General features: G+C 40.4%; 1 long non-coding RNA gene across 1 annotated transcript; it reads right to left on the bottom strand.

The window, feature by feature from the left end:
• Nucleotides 1-1492: 1492 nt before the first annotated feature.
• On the bottom strand, nucleotides 1493-21129 carry LOC118226077. Its single transcript, XR_004764959.1, has 3 exons — nucleotides 20706-21129; nucleotides 7883-8029; nucleotides 1493-7306 (listed from the first exon to the last, which is right to left on the bottom strand). It is a non-coding gene; the product is annotated as an uncharacterized LOC118226077 (long non-coding RNA).
• Nucleotides 21130-21141: the final 12 nt, after the last annotated feature.

Below are 21141 nucleotides of genomic sequence, written 5' to 3'. Positions count from 1 at the left end.
ATCTACAGGTACATAAATATGTGTTCATGTCTGTGTGTGGGTGTACGTGTCTGTGTGTAAAGATACATTATGTATTATTCATAGTGTGTGGTGTGCATGTGTGTATTAAATGTTTGATTTTCTGTGTCATGTTTGCGTATATGTTATGTATAAAATATATATTATTTCTGTAAGTTTGATAGTGTATGTAGTATCTGTGTGTGAAAAGATGAATGGCTCTTCTGTGGTGTAGTTATATGCTTAACTGTGTGTATATAAATATGTGGGTATGCTGGATATAGTGTGTGTGTGTGTGTGTCTGTCTGTGCTTTTGTGTGAGTCAGTGTACATGCTTGACAGGGTGTGTAGTAGCATGCCACATGTATCTGGTGCGTGCGTGTAGATGAGTATGCTTGATTGGAAGTATGGTGTGTGTGAAGGTTTGGGTAGGGCTGGTACTGTGCCTTGCTGACAGCAGTTTATATCCTGAAAAATGGTGAATTAAAAAGGGATGTCATACACTAAACCTGGGCTATCTGAGACAAAGCCTGTGATTTGAAGAGAACCTATCAGATGACTTGTCATGTACACTGTACATTATGCACACATGCTCCAAAATTATAGAGCATTTTATCACAAAAAAATAAGAGAAGCCTTCTCCATTATTAATTTTCAGCTAAAAACAGTGGGTCCAAAGATCAAAATATATCTTAAAAACATGGCCACCTTCAGCCAATCAGATATCAGCAGCCTTTTGACAAGCCTAGCAATGGATGATCATCATTAAACTTGGCGAGTATGTTGATGTCTTCACTTGGTACTATCATGTAAAATGGGGGATCAGTCAGCCATTAGAGGCACTATAACAAATATGCAGATTGACTTTCTATACCCTTTTGAATTTTTGACAAAACCTACTTTTGCAAACTAGTCCTAAGCCATTAGGCTGCCTGTGACCAATTAGCTTGTTTTATTCTTGTTTTATTGAGTCTGTTCTAACCTTCTCTTTTATTTGCTGGTTTGGGTCACTTACCTTGAAAAACAGGAACAGGTTAGAAGGAATTGTTAGAATGTGCAGTTAAATTGCAGGCACAAATTTAAATGACCTCTCCCAACTGCATAAAATCAGAGCCACAAAGAAGGCCCAGTCAATCCTTGTTGACCCTAGATACCCCTTGTTCAGTGAGTTCAGGTTGCTTCCATCTGGTCGCAGATATAATCTGCCAAGATGCAGGACCAATAGATTTAAGAACTCATTTGTCCCTGCTGCTATTGGCCTTTTGAATAACATTATGTAATTCTATATTTTTTGTGTGAATTGTTTGTGTGTTGATTGTTGATGATGATTGTATTTACTGCTGGCAACAAAAAAGGTAAAGGAATCAGGGTTGTGGATTAAATGGACTGCATTTATATAGTGCTTTTATCCAAAGCGCTTTACAATTGATGCCTCTCATTCGCCAGAGCAGTTGGGGGTTAGGTGTCTTGCTCGAGGACATTTCGACACGCCCAGGGCGGGGTTTGAACCGGCAACCCTCCGACTGCCAGACAATCGGTCTTACCTCCTGAGCTATGTCGCCCCCCATTACACAGTCTGCCATCCTCGGTGTGTCCCCAGATGGCATTGTGCACCTTCGTACATCTGTTCTGTCAGAAGTCAAATGCCCATGCACATTTTAGACATTTTGGATAGATTTGGATTGCTGCAAATCTTAACATTTTTTTTTTGTTTTGACTCATGAAACTCACTTTTGAATCATTTTCAAGTGGTAATTATCTCTCCACAAATGAATAAAATGCTTTTTATCCCTTATGAAGCACATACAGTTGCCCCTTACAATGGTTTAAGATGAAACATTGATATCACATTGCAACATATAATGCAAACACACACATATGTAAATGTGTAATAATTCACTGTGGTATGTTTTTCTATACTCTACAGTACATAATCTTATTGCATGGGGATGGGATAACGTTTTCCAAATGTTACCGTCACACGCCAGTGTGACACCCCTGGGAGGGGCATGCGGCAGTGCCGTGGAACGCCGATGGTTGCCGCATGGAGAGAGAGAGCGCACCCACACAAATGTGAAATTAAATAAACGACCCTCTTCACCCTTCCCCTTCATGGGTTCAGTGCGATAATAATAAACAAAAACAACAAGCTAAAATAACAAAGACAAAAGAAAGTAAAACGGAGCAACCACTTTCCTGTGCACTGCCAGTAGCTGGCCCGCTTCCCAGCCAGCGGCAGCTCCTCCAGCATCCCAGCTGAGGATTACACAATTCCAAAAATAAAGCAAAACAAAAATCATAATTGGGCTCTCGGTGTGAGCTCCCGGTCTCAACCCTGAACTGTGGAGAGCAGCACACCTTTAAGCAGCTGGACTGATTAGCCAACACAACCCAGGTGTGTGTGCTCTCTCCACCAGCCGGCACAGCCAAGACCAATCCTCCTCTCCGGCGGACTGAATTCCAGTTACAATTCATGATCACTCCAACAGATATTTTACGTTCATCTAGCACATATCAGCACAGAGTAAATTTGAATGAGTATTTTCCATGCTCTAACTAACAAGTAAAGCCCATGGAGATACCAATACCCCACATTATTTACTATAAGATTACAATAAAATAATATTCCATCATCAGAAATATGGTCTAGCTTCATGCTAAACTGGTGCATCAAACATAACACACGACTGAGCCACATATGAATGCTTACACTACAGTACGTGAAATGCCTACATTAGAGAATAGCACAAATCTGTTGAAAGACATTCAATTAACGTGTGAGTGATAGGAATTCTAACAAAGTAGGCCACTTAGAGCGACTATGCTAATACTGCCCAGGGGATGCTAACAATGTCTCCAATACTAACAGCTAGGCCTAACAGCTAAGTTAGCCCCCAATACATATATTCTGAGAATTAGTTGCAGAGGCTGACAGTGGCCTCTTCTGACCAATGCGAATACGTACATCTTCACCATGTTCGTATGTATGCTCGCTAGACTTCATGCTTTCTCCTCCTCTTCTGACCCACTCCCCAGAGAATTTGCTTTAGGTATGCTGATGAGTTGGCAAAAATAGTATAATCTTCCAAAAACCAAAGGAATAAAGCAATTACACCTCAACAAGTTCTCGTATATTACTGTAATGTTACGTTTGACTGTGCCATGCTACAATGAAGCCATTCTTGATGTCTGTGCAATGCTCTCAGTTGTTGTTATAAATTTCAAATTTAACAAGTTATACATCGTTGGAAAGCTTATACTGTCCACTACTAGATAAAGGATTCATCAATCAAACCAGAACAAACTGAAATGAGTTCTATGTTTTAAAAAGCTAGTGGGGTTTTGCGTGTGGTTGGTATAAATGTCAAACCCGGCTTTCTATTTTTCATGAAAACTGATTATTCAAGACCTCTAAATCTTGAAAGAGACATCTTTATGTGTACAACCAATGGTGAGATTGTATACTTATTCCATATTTAGTTGCACATACTGATAGTGGAATGATGTTGAATAATTGTTGAAGAATATAAAAAGGCTATATAAAGTTTGTTTTTGTAAAAATGAAAGGCAGTGCTGAAGTAGCCACCTCAAACCACAACAAACAATTATTTTGCTGTGCACCAACATAGGGTCAATATCGCCACCGACCTAAATGCAACTATACAAATAAATAGTACCTTACTAATTTGTGTGGCAGAGTCTATGGGAGGCTTCAGGCTAGCATGTGCAAGAAGCATCAATGTTTTTCAAACTCTGCCTTGCAAAATCCAACAGAGTTTTCCCTAATGCAAAAGAATTATTGCTGTCTATCAATAATGAGAAACCACCTGGTATTGACAACTTAGATGGTAAGCTACTGAGGATGGTAGCAGACCATATTGCCGCTCCTATTTGCCATATTTTCAATCTGAGCCTTGTGAGTAATGTTTGTCCCCAAACCTGGAGAGAAGCTAAAGTCATTCCACTACCCGAGAATGCTAGGGCTGCCTTTACTGGCTCTAACAGCCAACCAATCAGTTTGTCATCTGTTCTTAGCAAACTCTTGGAAAAATTGTATTTGACCAGATACAATGCTATTACTCTGTTAACAATTTGACAAGTGACTACCAGCACGTTCATGAAGGTCACTCAACATGCACAGCGCTTACACAAATGACAGATGATTGGCTGAAAGAAATTGATCAAAAGAATATTGTGGGAGCAGTACAGTTAGATTTCAGTGCTGCCTTTGATGTGATTGATCACAAATTATTATTGAAATAACTATGTGCTATGGTTTTGCTCCATCTGCCTTATCATGGATAGAAAGCTATCTCTCCAATAGACACAAAGAGTTTTCTGTAATGGAAGCTTTTCAGATGCAAGACATGTAGAGTGTGGAATTCCACAAGGAGGTTCGCTTAGCCCTTTAATTTTCTGTTTTTACTAATGATCTTCCACTTGCTTTAAAAAAATCCTGTGTGTCCATGTATGCAGATGATGCAACAATATACATGTATGCACCCACAGTTAGTGAAATCACTGCAACCCTCAACAAAGAGCTGCAGACAGTACTAGAATGGGCTACTAGCAATAAACTAGTCTTAAACATATCAAAGACTAAGAGCATTGTATTTGGTACAAATCAATCCTTGACCTCTAGCTGAATCTGATGCTGAACAATGTAGCTGTTGAGCAAGTAGAGGAAACAAAGCTTCTTGGTGTTATTTTAGATTGTAAACTGTCGTGGACAAGGCATATAGATTCTCTTGTTGTAAAGATTGGGAGGAATATATCTGTTATAAAGAGGTGCTCTGCTTTTCTAACACCACACTTGACCAAACAAGTCCTGCAGACTCTAGATTTATCACATCTAGACTATTGCCCAATGATATGGTCAGGTGCTGCAAAGAAGGATCTAGGAAAACTGCAGCTGGCTCAGAACAAAGCAGCTTGTCTTGCCCTTCGATGCACACTAAGGTCTAATGTAAACAACATGGATATCAATCTCTCCTGGTTGGAAGTTGAGGAGAGGCTGACAGCATCACTCCCTGTTTTTGTTAGAAACATTAATGTATTGAAAATTCCTAATTGTTAGTCAACTCACATTCAGCTCTAACACACATACCTACCCCACCAGACATGCCACCAGAGGTCTCTACACAGTTCCTAAATCTAGAACACAATCAAAGCAACGCACAGTACTGTATCGAGCCATGGTTGTATGGAACTCACTTCCAGCTCAGATTGCTAACGCACACAATAAAGCAAGCTTTAAAAAACAAGTGAAGCAACACCTAATGGCCCTATGCCTGAAAACACATTTTGTACATTTTTTATGTGTAGGAATATCAATATGTATATGAATATGTTGTAAGATTTCACTTGTATGTATATTCAGTGCTTATGAATTTAGTGTATATTAATATATAAATGTATATGAATAAGAGTATGTATAGTAATATTTTTCCGAGAAAGAATATTGTTTGTTATACTTTTCAGATTTTTATTTCATGTGGTTGTTTTGTCTGTAAGTGTCTTATCTGCTGTCATGTTCTTGTGTTTTGTGTGGACCCCAGGAAGAGTAGCTGATGTTCTGCATCAGCTAATGGGGATCCTAATAAAATTCTAAATCCTAAATGTAAGGTCATCGGCTGGATTTTGCTTTGACTCCACATAACACCATGAGTCAGCATCTGTCATGTCTATCATTTCAGCCAGTCTGGTGCTGACAAGTACCTTGAACTGACAGGTCTTTGACTGTAGCCATATCAGCACTGTGGTTGAGTCAGTCCACAGGGTTATACAGCTGATGGGCAGTGAGAACATTCGCTAGCTGTGCCCCGTCAGTGCAGCACAATGTTCAAGTAGTGGTATTGACTACTGCCTTTTTGGCACAACTCTGGATCTGGCTGCCAGGAAAGCTATCTGAACATGCCCTCGGAGATCTTCAGTGCGAAACTATGAGACAGAACCATACACATGTTCAGAAGCATTGCAGAAGACATGAATTTCCCAAAGACTACTCTCTTTGTCCATGTCGGGGTTTACATAACATCTAGGCAGGGTAACCCTCTGAAAATTAGGAAGCTTGCTCTCCCAGATCCTCTGCTGCCCTCTTCCTGATCCGTAAGTGTTGCAAAATGATCTTAGCTCTAGTGGTAAATCGGACAATATAACCCAAGGAGTCATATTGACTGGCAAGAATTCTATATTGCGCATGGTGGTGGTAGCACAATCAATAGGTCGGTACCTGTATGACAGTGTGTCAGATTGACAGTGCCAATGCAGCCCAAGAGCCAGCTCTTGAAAATCAACACAATTTTGACTGAGCCATAAGTCACAGCTTTCTGACCTGAGGTCCTTGGGAAGGTGGTGAATAACTTCTGGCCTATTGCTCGCTTGGTGTGGTGAAGATGTGTGCCAGCGAGGCGACGAGCGTCAGCGTGGAGAGGGAGTTCACCAATGGGGCACACATTTGTCAGATTTCTCTGCTGAGCTAGAACAAATGTCCACCTGCTTAAAATCTTGATTCAGTAGCTTGACATCACCTGCCCTCTCATCTTTGGCATGACGAAGACTGACCTTTGTCCAGGGTGAAGGTACTGGCACAGCTGGCTGTGGATGTCCATCACTTTCTGGTGGGGTGCACTGGTACATGGCGATGGTGTAGGAGACAGAGAGGTCTGTGTCTGTGGAGACTTTGGCATAATGGGGAGTGTGTTTATCAGCTGTTTCAGTTGATGATGCAGATTTTCATTCTCCTGCTTCATTTTCTGTAACACAGTTACCATGTCAGGAAGCTCACTTACTTTACAGCGCAGTTAGTCATTCTCCTGCCTCAACTCACTAAATACAGTGTTCCACTGGTCCAGCACCGTCTGCCCATGGGGACTGGCAAAGCTCTGACTAAGAGGAGAACTACAAGGGGTCAGGTGCGCATCGTCTGGAAGTGGCTCCTCTTGGTCTCTGCCGCTGTAGTGCGGGGTAGCACGTGAGGTGGGGGGTGAGGAAGGACATCTAGTGGCACTAGGAAGAGTAAGGTTGTAGTCTTCAAAACATGCTGGAGGACGGATCTGACGTTGGGGCCGGACAACTGGGGATGTTGGCTCTTCTCCCTCTTTGGTTCTGAACATCATGTATTCACTGCAGTAATGCCTTCATCTGGCTCGAAGAACCATTTTTTTAATAGATGGGATTATGATGCTGGTTTAATGAACTAGGGTGTTGGTTCAGGGGAGTTGAATCGCTACAGGATTGTCCGATGAGAACAACAGTTTTTTTTCCCCAGAACTTAATCTTTAATCAGAAGAAGAGAGGGTGTGTGGTTCTACAAAAATATAAAGAAGAAACATAGCCAGCTTATTACAGCTAGGTACAGTGGGATCCAGTATTATTGGCACCCTTCATAAAAATGAAGAAAAAAGGCTGCATGTAATAAATGACACAGATAATAATCTATATGTTATGTTCAAACAAATGGGAAAACTATATACTTTTATTTCAATACATTTACTCTCATGCTTCAATGTTTTTTTAAGTAATCTATTTTTTTCTGAAAATCATAGGTGCCATAATTATTGGCACCCCTAACAATTATTGTAAGTAAAATCAAACAAAATGAAATTGGCAAAACAATTTTACTTAATTTAGTTCATCTCAGTCTAAAGGAACTCTATTGTGTCATTCCATCACTTCCAGTTTCACTAAAGAATAAAAATGAGGTAACAAGCATACAAAATCCTTTTGTCATCCATCAGCATGGGAAAAGCCAAATAACTGTCAATTCAGAAGAGACCGATGGTAATTTACCATCACAAGTCTGGTAATGGGTACAAAAAAAGACAAATGGTTAAACATACCACTTAGCACTGTAAGGGCAATAATAAAAAAGTGTAAAACATACGGAATGGTAGCAGATTTGCCCGGAAGAGGAAGAAAGTGCATGTTGTCCCCACGGATGGTGAGGAAGATGGTGAGGGAAGCCATCAATAACCCAAGGATCACTGTTTAAGAATTGCAGAGACTGGTTTGTTTCTTGCGGTCAACAAGTCTAAAAAAAAAAAAAAAAAAAAAAAAAAAAAAAACCATAAAATGGCACCTCCATACTAACTAACTCTTTGGAAGGGTGGCACAAAGACAGCCCTTACTGAGCACAATAAACAAAACCAAGAATCTGGAGCTTTCCAAACCTCATTGGAATTATGATTGGAGAGTGCTATTGTCAGATGAGACCAAAATTGAACGTTTTGGCCATACACACCATCAACATGTTTGGCGGCAAAAGAGGAGTGCATACAGGAGAAGCACCTCATACCTACTGTCAAATATGGAGATGGGTCATTAATATTTTGGAGATGTTTTGCTGGAAGTGGTCCCAGGGCACTATTTTAGATCAATGGCACAGTGAATTCAACAAAGTACCAGGAAATTCTGGCAGAAAATTTGGTTGTCTCTGCTAAGAAGCTAGGACTTAGTCATAGGTAGATTGTCCAGCAGGACAATGACTCCAAGCATACATCAAAATCTAAACAGAAATGCTTAAGTGAAATCAACATCCATGTTTTCCAATGGCCATCTCAGTCTCCAGACTTAAATTGCATCAAAAACCCGTGGTCTGAACAGAAGGGGGGGGGGGGGGGGGGGGCGTCCATAAGTGCAAACCAAAAGATATCAATGATTCTGAAAAGTTCTACATGGAGCAATGGTCAAAAATCCCTTCAAATGTGTTCTCTAACTTTAGCACAAATTATAGGAAAAGACTCATGGCTGTCATCTTTGCCACAGGTGTTTTCACAAAGGATTAAACCAGGGGTGCCAATAATTGTGGAACCTGTTTTTTGGGGAAATATTTTTTTAATTTAAAAAATTTAACTTTGGTTGATTCCAATGAATCATTAATCAAGCACACTAGTTTACACGGTGGAAAATAAAGCGTATGTCAATAACTGTATTATTTTTTAGTTTAGCATTTTTTGTGCATATTTATCAAGGGTGCCAATAATTCTGGAGCCCACTGTACATAATACAATTTTTTATAAAATAAAACAACTGAGCATATGGAATGATAGCCTATTCACAAACTCTTTAGGTAAACAAACCCCATTATAATAGCAGGCTTACTTAAAGGAGTAACATGGTGGTTGAATGTGACACTTGCCAGTTGTCTTTAGGCTAAAACAAAACAAATGTGCATAATTTTTTTTATTATTCAGTCATTTAAATTTATTTTAAAACGTATTTTTCTAAGCCTAAATTTCCCACTATAAAAGTTCACCCGAACTGTCTGGGCGTGGTAATGAGAACTGTCAGTTAGCTATGATTGACAGACCGTGCCCCGTTACCATAGCTACCTCCATGACAAGCACTCATCTTGGGAGACTGAATTTTCACAAGCTAGCTAACTTAGTATATCAAGTATCGATAGCTAAGGACATTGACTTATATCCAATAATATTTTTTGCTAGCTAGCTAGTCAAGTTAAGATAAAACCACAACTATAACGTCCTTATGAAAGCAAACTAGCTAGCTAACGTTATCGATAACATTACATTATGAAAGCAAACTACATAGCTAGCTAACCTTAGCTAGCTAGCTAGCTATAAATGAATGTAACCAACCAGAGATAGTCTAACAGTCCTTAAAAGGCACTCTAATAAGTGAACCTAACGTTAGTCAAATATTTCCATTGTCTTGACTGTAAGCCAGCGGCACAAACTATGGGTCACAAGTTATCTATGGGTCCCCCAAATGATTTAGAATGAGCTATCACAGCAATCTGACTGACAGTAGGGAGGGTAAAACAGAGCTTTAGAATGTCGCCTGCAGTGTATGCGCATGAGCTCTACAATACATTTCTCACAGAAAAGGTAGTTCGTCGCCTTTTTTAGTTCATTACAGTGGTGATAGAAGTGACGATAATTAAGTGGTGCTGTGCTGTTAGCCTTTACTGATCACCATACAAGGTTAATGTGAAGTAGCTAGCACAATCGGACAGCACTAACCCATACAAATGTACTTTGAATGATACTTCGAATGGTAAATCTGAAAAAACATTCGATTATAGTCAGCGGCACCAAAATTTTCTTTCACACCCTCAATAAACAGCAAAAGTCCCAGTAGAAGATTGAATTAAACCTTTTAAAGTTACATATTTTCTGAAACGTTATCGATTCTGCTTGGCCACAGTGAGTGAAACTAGGCAATCTGAGCGTATAGTTTCTATGTAAATTACGTCAGAAGGATTCAGCCTTGTTTTTTGCTAAACTTCACAGCACACTTGTAGCAGGACGGTGTGTCCAGTCATATTTCTTTACGGGCCGTGGAAAGGGGAGAGGTTAATGTACTTGTGATGCACTAAGTCGCATTCTCAACCGGTTGAAAATACGACGATAAATTTAAAATGCATATTTCTCCAAAAATAAAGAACGGACATATTTAATACTTTATTCATCGAGTGTCTTCAATGCCTCTTGTGCAAATAGCACATCAAGCCGAGAAAGTGTGAAAACCACCATGTTACTCCTTTAAATAACTGTGGTAAAAACACAGCATATCAAAGCAAATAATGAACAAGCGTTGAACTGGATATGAACACAAGGTAGTTAAATACACTAGAAGTTTGCTAACAAATCTGCATAATTCACCCAGTTAACAGCTTTGAATTAGTGAAACTTGGGCAAATAAGTGAGAGGTAAAATTAGAGCCTTGATCTGACTGAATAACTTTGGCCAAACAGTGAAAAAAAACTTTGTCAAAGCTTTAACTATTACTGGGGTTGTGATCTTATGTAAGGGAATAGCTTCAAGAAACCAAGCAGATACACACAACAGTCAGTAGATACTGATTTCCTGACTTAGTACGAGGAAGAGGACCAACACAATGGCAAGACCTGCAATACCGTGCCACATCAGTTTTCAAACCAGGCCAAAAGAAAAAGGTTTTCGCACACAATTATAGGTCTACTTAATTCCCAGATGACCAGCAAGGCAGTGATCATGAGCAAGGTGCAAAATTTCAGGGTGGTAGACAGATGGAACCACAACCTGAAACACACTGCTCCAGTTATCTTGAGTTGACCTATCATGCCTACAAAGCTTTTTCCAAAACCTTTGACAAGAACACTAGAACCCAAGACTACTCTGAAAAGGGTAAAACATTCAAGAATAAGGGACTGAAAAGCCCAAGTATCTCTCCAAATATTTACAGAAACTTTTAATTCAGGTTCAAATATCAAAGAGACAAAACCTTCAATTAAAAAAGATAAACAGCCAGGCAAATCACTACTACTCTCACTGATGGAAACGTCACCTTGGCTTTCAGCATTTCTGTATGGGGTTTCTCTACTGTTTTTACAAGAGCCACATGTTTAACAGGGTTTTGTCTTCTGAGGACAGGGTGGTCAGCAACAAGATGATCAGGCTTCCTAAAGTAGAAATAAGCTTTCCTGTGACAGAAATCCCAGAACCATCAGACTTCCCAGTTGGGGAATCTTGAGCTGAGCTATGGGAAACAGTATTTACATATGCCCCACAAGAAGAGTCCCTACCCTAATGTTCAAAATGCTGCTTATGCTCAAAATGAACTGTGCATCAACACATATTCATCTTCCAATTGAGCAGCTTCCAGCAATTCTGTGACCCTTTGCTCATTTAGGAAAGTGGCAACAGATTGAGGCAATTTTTAAACTCTTCAAGAAGAATCAAGTGTCTGATCTGTTCTTAAGATTCTGCTGTTTGAGAGGAGCACCAACAATCAAACAAGTTATTCTTTTCTTTGGCAAACTCAACATAGGTTTGCTTGTCCAACTTTCGGTAGCTCCTAAACCACTGCCGATAAGCCTCTGGAACTAGCTCATAAGCCCTCAAGATGACATTCTTAACAAGGTCATAATCAGCACTCTGTTCAAAAGTCAAAGATGAATAGACCTCCTGAGCCTTTCCAACAAGGACACACTGCAAAAGGAGTGTCTAAACATTGCTAGGACAAGCTAAAGTGGTGGCCATCCTTCAAAGTGAGGGAAATACTTCAACATCCTTTTCAATGAAAGGAGGAATCATTTTAATATTCCTACCAACATCAAACCCTGAGGGAGAAAACACAGAAGACAGATTGTGAAGCCCTAGATTCATGTTTTAGTTGGATTTCTTTCAGACCTAATTCATGCTCCAAGAACTGTTTTTCCTTCAAACAAATTTCATGTTCTTCTAGACTAGAGCCATCTTTTTCATGAGCCTCTCATGCTCTCACTATTTTTGCCTATCCTCAAGTTCTTTCATCCTAAACTCAATCTCAGCTTGAGAGAGTTGTGTAAAAGTTGGCATTATTGCAGTAGGTTCCTCCGCTTTCATTTCAAGAATACCACTATCAACAAGAATAGCCTTAAGAGTCTCTTTCACATTGCCCTTGAGACATTTTTCACTACTTGGGAGTTCAATCTGGTAATGATCAGCAAGTTTCAATAGCTGTTCCTTAGTAAACATTTCCAACAGCTCTTCAGAGGGATCACTAATAAAGTCCCTCAATACTGGATGCCAACTAAAGTTAGCTTGAAATACAATGCAATCTTAAATTCCAAGTCACATGCAGCAAAAATAACCAGAAATGACAAAACTCCCCTATGACACAGCATCGCTTGCTGCTCCAAAAGGAATTACGCTAGTCCAATTTGCAAAAAACAGAAACTACCAAGATGCCTATGCATCACACCTACAAGAGCTAGCCACAGCTAATGTGTCCATCACAAAATATAGCACACAGCTACCTTCACTACAATGGCAGCACACACTAAATGCTCTCAAAGTTACACCAAAAAAAACCTCACACAGCATTCCCCGCTCCAAAGGGTACTAAAATGTTATTTTGCCACAAAACAAGTTCAAGTTCCAGTGAACCTGTAGGCAACCCACCAATAGTAGCATCAATTGATTTACTTTCAAACTAAAGTCCCAAAAGTCTAAAAAGGAACTTTACAAGTAATCCTCCACCCTTGTAGCCCTCAAGCAACTAGATACAAAAAGATGGGACATACCAACACAAAAAAACAAAAAACAAAAAAAACAAAAAAACAAAAACCACCACTCAAACTGTTGTAAGCTGACAAACAATACGACACTATATTCAACTTAGTTAATATATCAACTTACTACTGGCTGTGAGAAAGTCCTAAAAATGCCAACTCTAACAAAGAGCACCCTGGTTCCTAACTGCCTACCAAAAACCTTACTAATGCCTAACAATCTTCTTTGAGGTGTGCCAGGCTCGAGGCCACTTGAAAGGGTTAATTCAGAAACCTTAGGCCTACAAGACTGAGACCAAAAGAACTGAACGCGTACCCCCACCAGGGGCTTAAGTCCCCACCCAGGATTACCTCAAAATAAAAAGGCAAAATAATAAAGTAGTGGACTGATGGAAAATCAAGCTGGCCCACTTGGTGCCTACCTACCAGGGTGATTCAAAACAAAAGGCACTCAGGAACACACCACAAACTAAGAGTACACAAGCCTTAACCAACAGACTACAAACTAAACAGGCTAAATAAAAACATTCCAGTGTCCTCGTGGTTGAGAGAGGAGGGGGAGAGAGAGCGATTGGTGCAGAACAAGCTCTTTTACAAGGCACCCACCAGGTGTTTCTGATCAGCAATCACAGCTGATTGGCCACACCCACATATGCACACCTGAAACCTGAAACATAGCAGATTGAGTATGACAAGCATCCCCACATCCAGCTGTGTATGTTACTCAGTTTTTCATCCATCCATTATCTATTCCTGCTTATTCCTGGTCAGGGTCCAGTGCTGGAACCTATCCCCACGTATGAGGTACCAGCGTGCATTGGGCAAGACTGCAGGAATACACCCTGGACAGGTCGGCAATCTATCACAGTAGTCTGGTTTTGACAAATTCAAAAATGCTAAATGATCAGTTTATCTGAAAATAAACAGTAGCCATTAGCTTACTAAAAGAAAATTAAGCTAATGAATTTAAGGCTATTGTTATGCATTTACTATGAGAAAATAACTATGATATGAAATGATGGCTGTGTTTAGCCAGAGTTGTTCGTGCAAAAAAAGGTTTGTTTCACTTTTACTCATTTTGAATGATAGTGGGCCAAATGTCAGGTGACTTCAGGTGGACTGGGACACTTAAGTTTCTGGCTACTTTACAGTGTAAATTTTGCAAGCTGTAGCATTATATCCCACCAGAGCCAGGAAGAAAATTTTGTTTGGGCGCCAGGCCTAGCCAAGGAGGCTAAGCCGGAAACACGGAAGGCTGCTACCAGACTGCTGTATTAGTACTATAGGACAGGAAACCCAACTTTTAGATTGAGGGCCGACAAAAAATAAATAAAATAAAATAAATAATAATAAATAAAGTCTGAATGGCAAAAGTTTTCATTTCTTAGTTTATTTTAAGTATGTGCTTTGTTACCTCATGTACCTGCTATTTGAGGGTTCAGGCCTGGTGTTTGCTCTGTTCGCTCTTTTTGCTTTGTCTCTTGCCTTGCTACTCTGTAAAGTGTCTTTGTGACAGTTCTCTGTAAAAATCGCTATACAAGTAAAATTTAATTGAATTCTACTCAAAACAAATTCAAGGCTTCAGGCCTGTAACACAAACACACACACACCGATAGCCGAAAGAACAGAATGCACGAAGATCCACAGCCATATATACGATGTAAAGAATTACCGCACAAAACCTTTATGAAGCCCGTGATTCCATCTGGAATTGACACTTGCAAATGGAGATGCAGGATTTGTGTATACTATTTTTAAGCACAGAGTTGAAGGCAATAAGTATCTCTTTCTCACTCAGCTCTCGTCTCTCTCTGATTTGATCTCTTGTTCTTCTGATTTCACACAAACTTTAAATTGAATGCATCAGGTGCATCGCCGCATTTAAAGAGACAGTGCAATATTTTGCTACAATGCACACATTAAATTGGATGACACGCACAAATTTTTAATTGTATGACAAGCCTCTCATCAGGTGCGTTCCCGCATTTAAAGAGCGCTTTATTTCGCTACAAAGCGAATCACAAAAATAATTTTGTATTGTTGCTGAATGTCTACTTGACATGAAATAAATGTTTTGATTGGTGTGACATCATTGAAGTGGGTGTATATTTACTTTTCAAATTGCCTGGCACAAAGTTCTGGGTAAGCATGCTGACAAATGAAATATTGTTGTAGAATGTTATGGGTGACATTCTGTCAATTATTATGTGACAGTCTAACTTATAGCGTTAAAATGAATTACTATTGGTAAAGTATTAAAATAGAGTGAAAATTAGAACAGATTCTTATCTGATTTTATGAAAATCAAGTTTACAGTTCAGTCCCACTTAATGTAACCTGACAGTGTTAAATAAAGTGACACGGGGGTTTCAGGTAAAGTGGGACACTACTTGTAAATAAATAAAAAAACAACTAAAAGCAAACATTCCACGAATAAAAATTTAAATAAAACATTATTATGAAAGTATTATTAAGGTGAATAAATAGATGAATATGTACAGAAAGATGCGGTACCCACACATAGCAAGGAAAAAATGAAAGGAGGAATTATATAAAAACACTCCAAAATTATGGACGTTAATATGGAGTAGGTCCATGCTTTGCTGATATAACAACCTCCAGTGTTCTGGGAAGGCGTTACAATTGATGTTGGAGCACTGCTGCAGGGATTTGCTTCCAATCAGCCAGAAGAGCATTCGTGACGTCAGTCACTGATTGCGCATTTAGGCCTGGCTCACAGTAGGCTTTACAATCCCCAAGGTGGAGAATGGGGTTAGGGTCAGGGCTCCCTGCAGGCCAGGCAAGTTTTTCCTCACTGTTCTCGACAAAACCATTTGTATATGGACCTCGCTGTGCGCCCAGGGACATTGTCATGCTGAAACAAGAATGTGTGTGTGTGTGTGTAGTGGTTTGATGTTTTGATGCAATTTGAATGCATTGTTATTGAATTACATGAATAAACATTTTGAATAAACATTGTTTTTTATCACATGCACAATAATGAGTTCTTGATGAGAAAATAGTGTCCCACTTTGTCTACAAAAGTGTCCCACTCAACCTGCTTCTGCAACTTGGGACACAACCCCCTCTTCCTGGCTTTATTGCGGACCCAGACTAGCTCACCCTCTGAATAATATTGGAAGTTAGCCCGAAAGTCAAATGCAGCCTTCTGCTGACCTGAAGCTTTAGCTTGGTGCTTATTAACTGCCTGTACCACTGTGGAGTCTCAGCTACTTTTCCGACATATTCACTTGCCAAGGAAAACCTTTCGCTGACTTCTAAGTTAAGCACAATGTCAACAGGGAGTACCATTTCTTGTCCAAACACCTTGTAGGGGGTAAACCCTGTGCTTGCATGAACACTGCTCCGATAAGCCATCACGACATATGGAAGCAGTGTATCCCAATTTAACTGGTTATCCTGCACAAACAAGGATAGCATAGAGAGTAGGGTCCTATTGAACCTTTCAATTAAGCCATCGGACTGGGGATGGTAAGCTGATGTACGTGATTTATGAATGCTTAACAGACGGCACAATTCTTGAAACAAGTGGGACTCAAAATGATGGCCTTGATCGGAATGAAGGCTCCGCGGGGTCCCAAGGGGATATGCCTCCGTCCATTTAGAAAAGTAATCCCCCACCACTAGGATATACTTATTTTTTTTGTGTGTCTCAGGAAATGGTCACAGCACATCCAATGCCACCCGCTCGTAAGGCCTCAATACAAATGACTGCTGGAGGGGGGCGCAAGGGGGCCGACCATGCGTCTTGCGGGAGGCACAGTCCACACACTCCCTGCACCACTGTTTCACATCTCTGAACCATCCTAGCCAATAAAACCTATCTTTGATAGGTTAGATGACCTTAGATGACCCCCAGTCACTGTGTTATGTAGCTGGGCTAACACTTTGGGGATCAGGACCTGTGGGAGAACTACCTGAACCTGAGAGGCAGCACCTAAATTTGCTGGGGGCACTCGCACTAATCTTGGGCCCTGCACCTGTAACTGAGCCCATACAGGGGCATACTTTTGTATGGCAGGGTCACTGGGCACTTCTACCTGCTGTCCTCTCTTCAACTCAACTATCTGCTGTATCTCCACATCTTCTTTTTGAGCCTGGGCTATCTCATCGATACAATCCCCAGTCTGGTCTGACTGTGATGGCTGCCCCCCCTCCCGTACTGCTCCTATGACAGAATTTTTCACAGGTTGTTGGGCAGTGTGGACACCAGATGTACTCATGACTAAGGCATCTGCCATAAACGCCGGTAACCTAGAGAGGGCATCTGCATTAGCATGGGATTTTCCTGGTCTATGCACAATGGTGTATTGAAAATTGGCCAGATGTTCTACCCACCGAGCTACCTGACCCTCCAAACCCTGGAAATTATGGAGCCACTGCAGGGAATTATGATCCGTCCTCAGAATGAATTCTATCCCTAACAGGTAATGCTTGAAATATTTGGTGAACGTCACCATACTCAAAAGCTCTTCTTTTGTAGTAGCATACTTCCACTCCTGCTTTGTCAAGGCTCTGCTTGCATATGCTATAACTAGGGCTGCCCCTTAATAGTCGACCAAACAGTTAGTCGATGAGAAGAGTCTTAGTCGACCAAGTTTTCATTGGTCGGTTAGTCGCAGGAAAAAAAAACCCCTCAAACTCCATACAGAAGCTGCGCCTAGTCATTAAAAAGTTATTAGACTACCTCAGGCAGGAAATCATCCAAAGTGTGGGATAATTTCGAGCGTGTAAAGGATGACCCCAAGAAGGTGACATGCAAACTGCATGCAAATATGTGTTTGCAACGTAGGTGTTTTTACTCTCTGTCTCGTAGCTTTAGTTAGGTCCCTGGAGTCCGGTTTGCTTGTGGACGTACGTCCACTCGCCATTTACCAAGCATGCGTGCGTTTAACGTGGTAGTAGAACGAATTGAAAATGCTGTGATCTTCTGCACGGTCGTCTATTCCACAAATGACACGGAAGTTAGGGCTACGACCATGTACTCTAGCTATTTATCTGACTCGATAGCCATTTCAAAGTCAGGGCCATAAACATGAAACGAATCATACACAGCCAACTCATTACTGCCGTTAAATGTGTTAATGTTACATTTTTGTTTACATTCTGACCTCAGAAAAAATGTAAAGTTTTCATTCCATGTGGAGGCTACTGCTCCGTAGCCCTGTTTATTTTTGCACTGATATTTCTCTTTTAAGTGTTTCAGTTTGCTGTTTATTTATTTATTCGTTTGTTAATATAGCCTAATTTATATTTAGGCTATTTACATTTTAAAAAGAAACGAAAATATTTTTCAATTTTGTTTTTTAACAAAAGGCTGTTTTTTATTTATCGTTTGTTTTATAAGTTATACTTATTATTATAAGTTCATAAGCTGCGTGATGTTATACTGTGTTGAAATACATAAAATGTTCAATCTCCTTGCTGGTTGTTCCGACGCATTCAGAATCATTACCGCTTTTGCCGTTAGCATTGTCGTTAACAGGCGGCTCGCTTCGTGCTTGCGCTTGTAAAGTTTACACTTTAAAGGCTCATTATTACGGTTGTATAAAAATATGGACGAAGTGCTTCATGACGTCACCCACCGATTTGCTATGGTTAGCGCTCACTGGCGCATGAAGCCCAAACTAGGGCGCAGCCATTGCCCGTTGCAACCAACGCAAGCGCACTGGAGCGAAAGAGTGGAGTCCACCACTACAGGAAAATCCACCCCCACTACCTTAGCCTACATGGTAATTAGACACGCCGCCGTCTGGACAAGAAGCGTGGCCTTGCAACCACAGAACCGTACTGTCATAACATTTCAAAAAAGTTCATTGCGCAAGATACGTTTAGTGTTAAGATATTTACATAGAAAAATAGATATTAAAAAATAGAGTTATACAGACAGATAGATAACAGAACTCTAGATAGCTAGACAGATATATCACGAGAGAACTAGCTAGCAAGTTAGCTAGATAGATCGATAGCAAGACGGTAAGCTTGCTCCCCCTAGCTAAGTAAATCCCCCTAGCGTGTCTTCTTAAGTTAAAGAAGCTTCAGAACTGCTTACAAATCTGATTTCACCAACAACATATACAAATTATAAAAGACGAGACTTCATGAGAATCAACTGAACCCCCGAAATGGTCTGAAATCGCGTTTTGACAGAACCGTTTATTTGAAAATGTCTCAAATGTATTAACCGAAAGAACTGGAAAGAAGAATCCTTAGAATAGTGGTTAGTACAGTTGAACGCAGCACACAACATTTTTGGACCTTTGGTTTAAAATGGTGAGATCGTATGTAGCTAGCTAAAACGACACAGCATCACCTGCCGCTGAAGCACTCTGCCTGGCTGCGAGGATTGGGAAATCCTATATGATCATACGGTAGTAGGACAAGCCACATTGCACGCACTGAAATTAACCCCGATTTGGGGATTTTGGCGGAATTATTTTTAAAAATCGGACCCAGGGGAGACATTACAAGGGATGGGATTCACTAATTAAACTATCATTTATTGTGTAAAAAATGTATTGACTTTATATTTCCTCAGAGAAAATTGGCCTTTTTTCAGGCTCTATTGAGCTTGTAAGTCAAATTGCCTCCAGGGGCGTCTGGTTCGTGACGTCACAGCTCAATGTTAAAATCCTATTGACTTTTTAAAAATCATTGATTGTAAAATATCTATAGATATCTATATCTAAAAACGGATTTATGTCGATTTACGATGTGCTGGTGGTCCTGAACTACACTAAATCAATCAGTCGCACGGATACACGTCACAACCACGTGTGCTTGTAAGTCTACCCGCCAAGTGCGGTGCCTTGGCTGCCCCTAACTGCTGGTCTGGGATCAAATTTCCCTACCCAGGTCCTAACTTTAACCATTAGTAGGAGAAGAAAATAACTGACTCTGGATGCGTAATCAGCTTGCTATATTTGGTAGTCTAGTAGCCTATTTTTTACAGTCTCTGCCTCCGCCCAACATAATTTGCGGGAGGTTTTCCCTGCTTACGCAGATCACGCTCACGTTGTTCCCCTGGCAACGATGGGGCAGAGTGCTCCGCTGCCCCACAGCAGAGAGATAGGACAGCGCGAGCACACACATACACACAAAGGAAATTACTCCAAAACAGCACTATAAGGATTGTGAGTCAAGTTTATAATATTTATACACGCCAATTTCACCACTGAATCATTATTGTGTCTTAAATATAAAATACATTATGCCATGCCACAACGTTCAGATGTTACGAGAATCTTGCACCACAGCGCCATCTTTGGTGGGGCACTGCCCCACATGCCCTAATGTGAAAACGCCCCTGTGAATCGTGTGTTTATTTTAAAAAGAACCAAACACCAGAACAGCTTGTGGCTCTCCAGGACCACGGCAGCAGACGCCTGAGCTAACCTAAACTTGTGAAGTAAACCTAGGCTTCAGCGAATACTGACGGCAAAACACTAGACCTCCCATTAAAGTGAATGGGGAATATCAGACTTTTGAAGGCAAAATAAAACGTACCTGATGGTATTTTGAAACTCAATTAACGGTCGTTGAGTTTCACATGAAAGGCAGATTGTGAAAATATGTAATATGTTATAAAATATGCAAATTTTTCATAAATATTTATTATAAGACTTCCATACCAAAACACCTATTGTTTCACAAACTACATAATGAAATTTCTAATCACAAAAAAACTTACCGATGAGGTTTTTGGTTGTTAAATAGCTTTAGTTTTCTACGTTGAAATCAATCATAGAGCGTACATAGGAATAAATATCATGTCTATGAATTCAATTGGCAGCAGCAATGAACTGCCGGCAGCAAGCTCTTTTGCCCTCAACATGCGCAGTAGAGGCTGTTTCCCGTTACTTCCTAGGCTTCACCACCTGGCCTCTCCTACCCTCTGCAGTTGCTATGCAGGCGCCTCTGCTCTTCAAGAAACTAGCGTTAAATATCTCCAATCATTTACTCGGAGAAATAATGTAGACATAATTTGAAAATCGGAAATGCAATGACAATATGTGAAATATGAATCAACCAGGGAAAGGACAGCTGACTTTCTCGAACTGACAGCGCCATCATGTGGATTCAATGAACTCAAAGCTGGTTTTAGGAGTCGGGCAAGCAATTCCTAT

This window comes from Anguilla anguilla, chromosome 4 (genome assembly GCF_013347855.1).
Source record: "Anguilla anguilla isolate fAngAng1 chromosome 4, fAngAng1.pri, whole genome shotgun sequence".
Taxonomy (NCBI): domain Eukaryota; kingdom Metazoa; phylum Chordata; class Actinopteri; order Anguilliformes; family Anguillidae; genus Anguilla; species Anguilla anguilla.
This window is presented reverse-complemented; position numbering and strand designations above follow the sequence as displayed.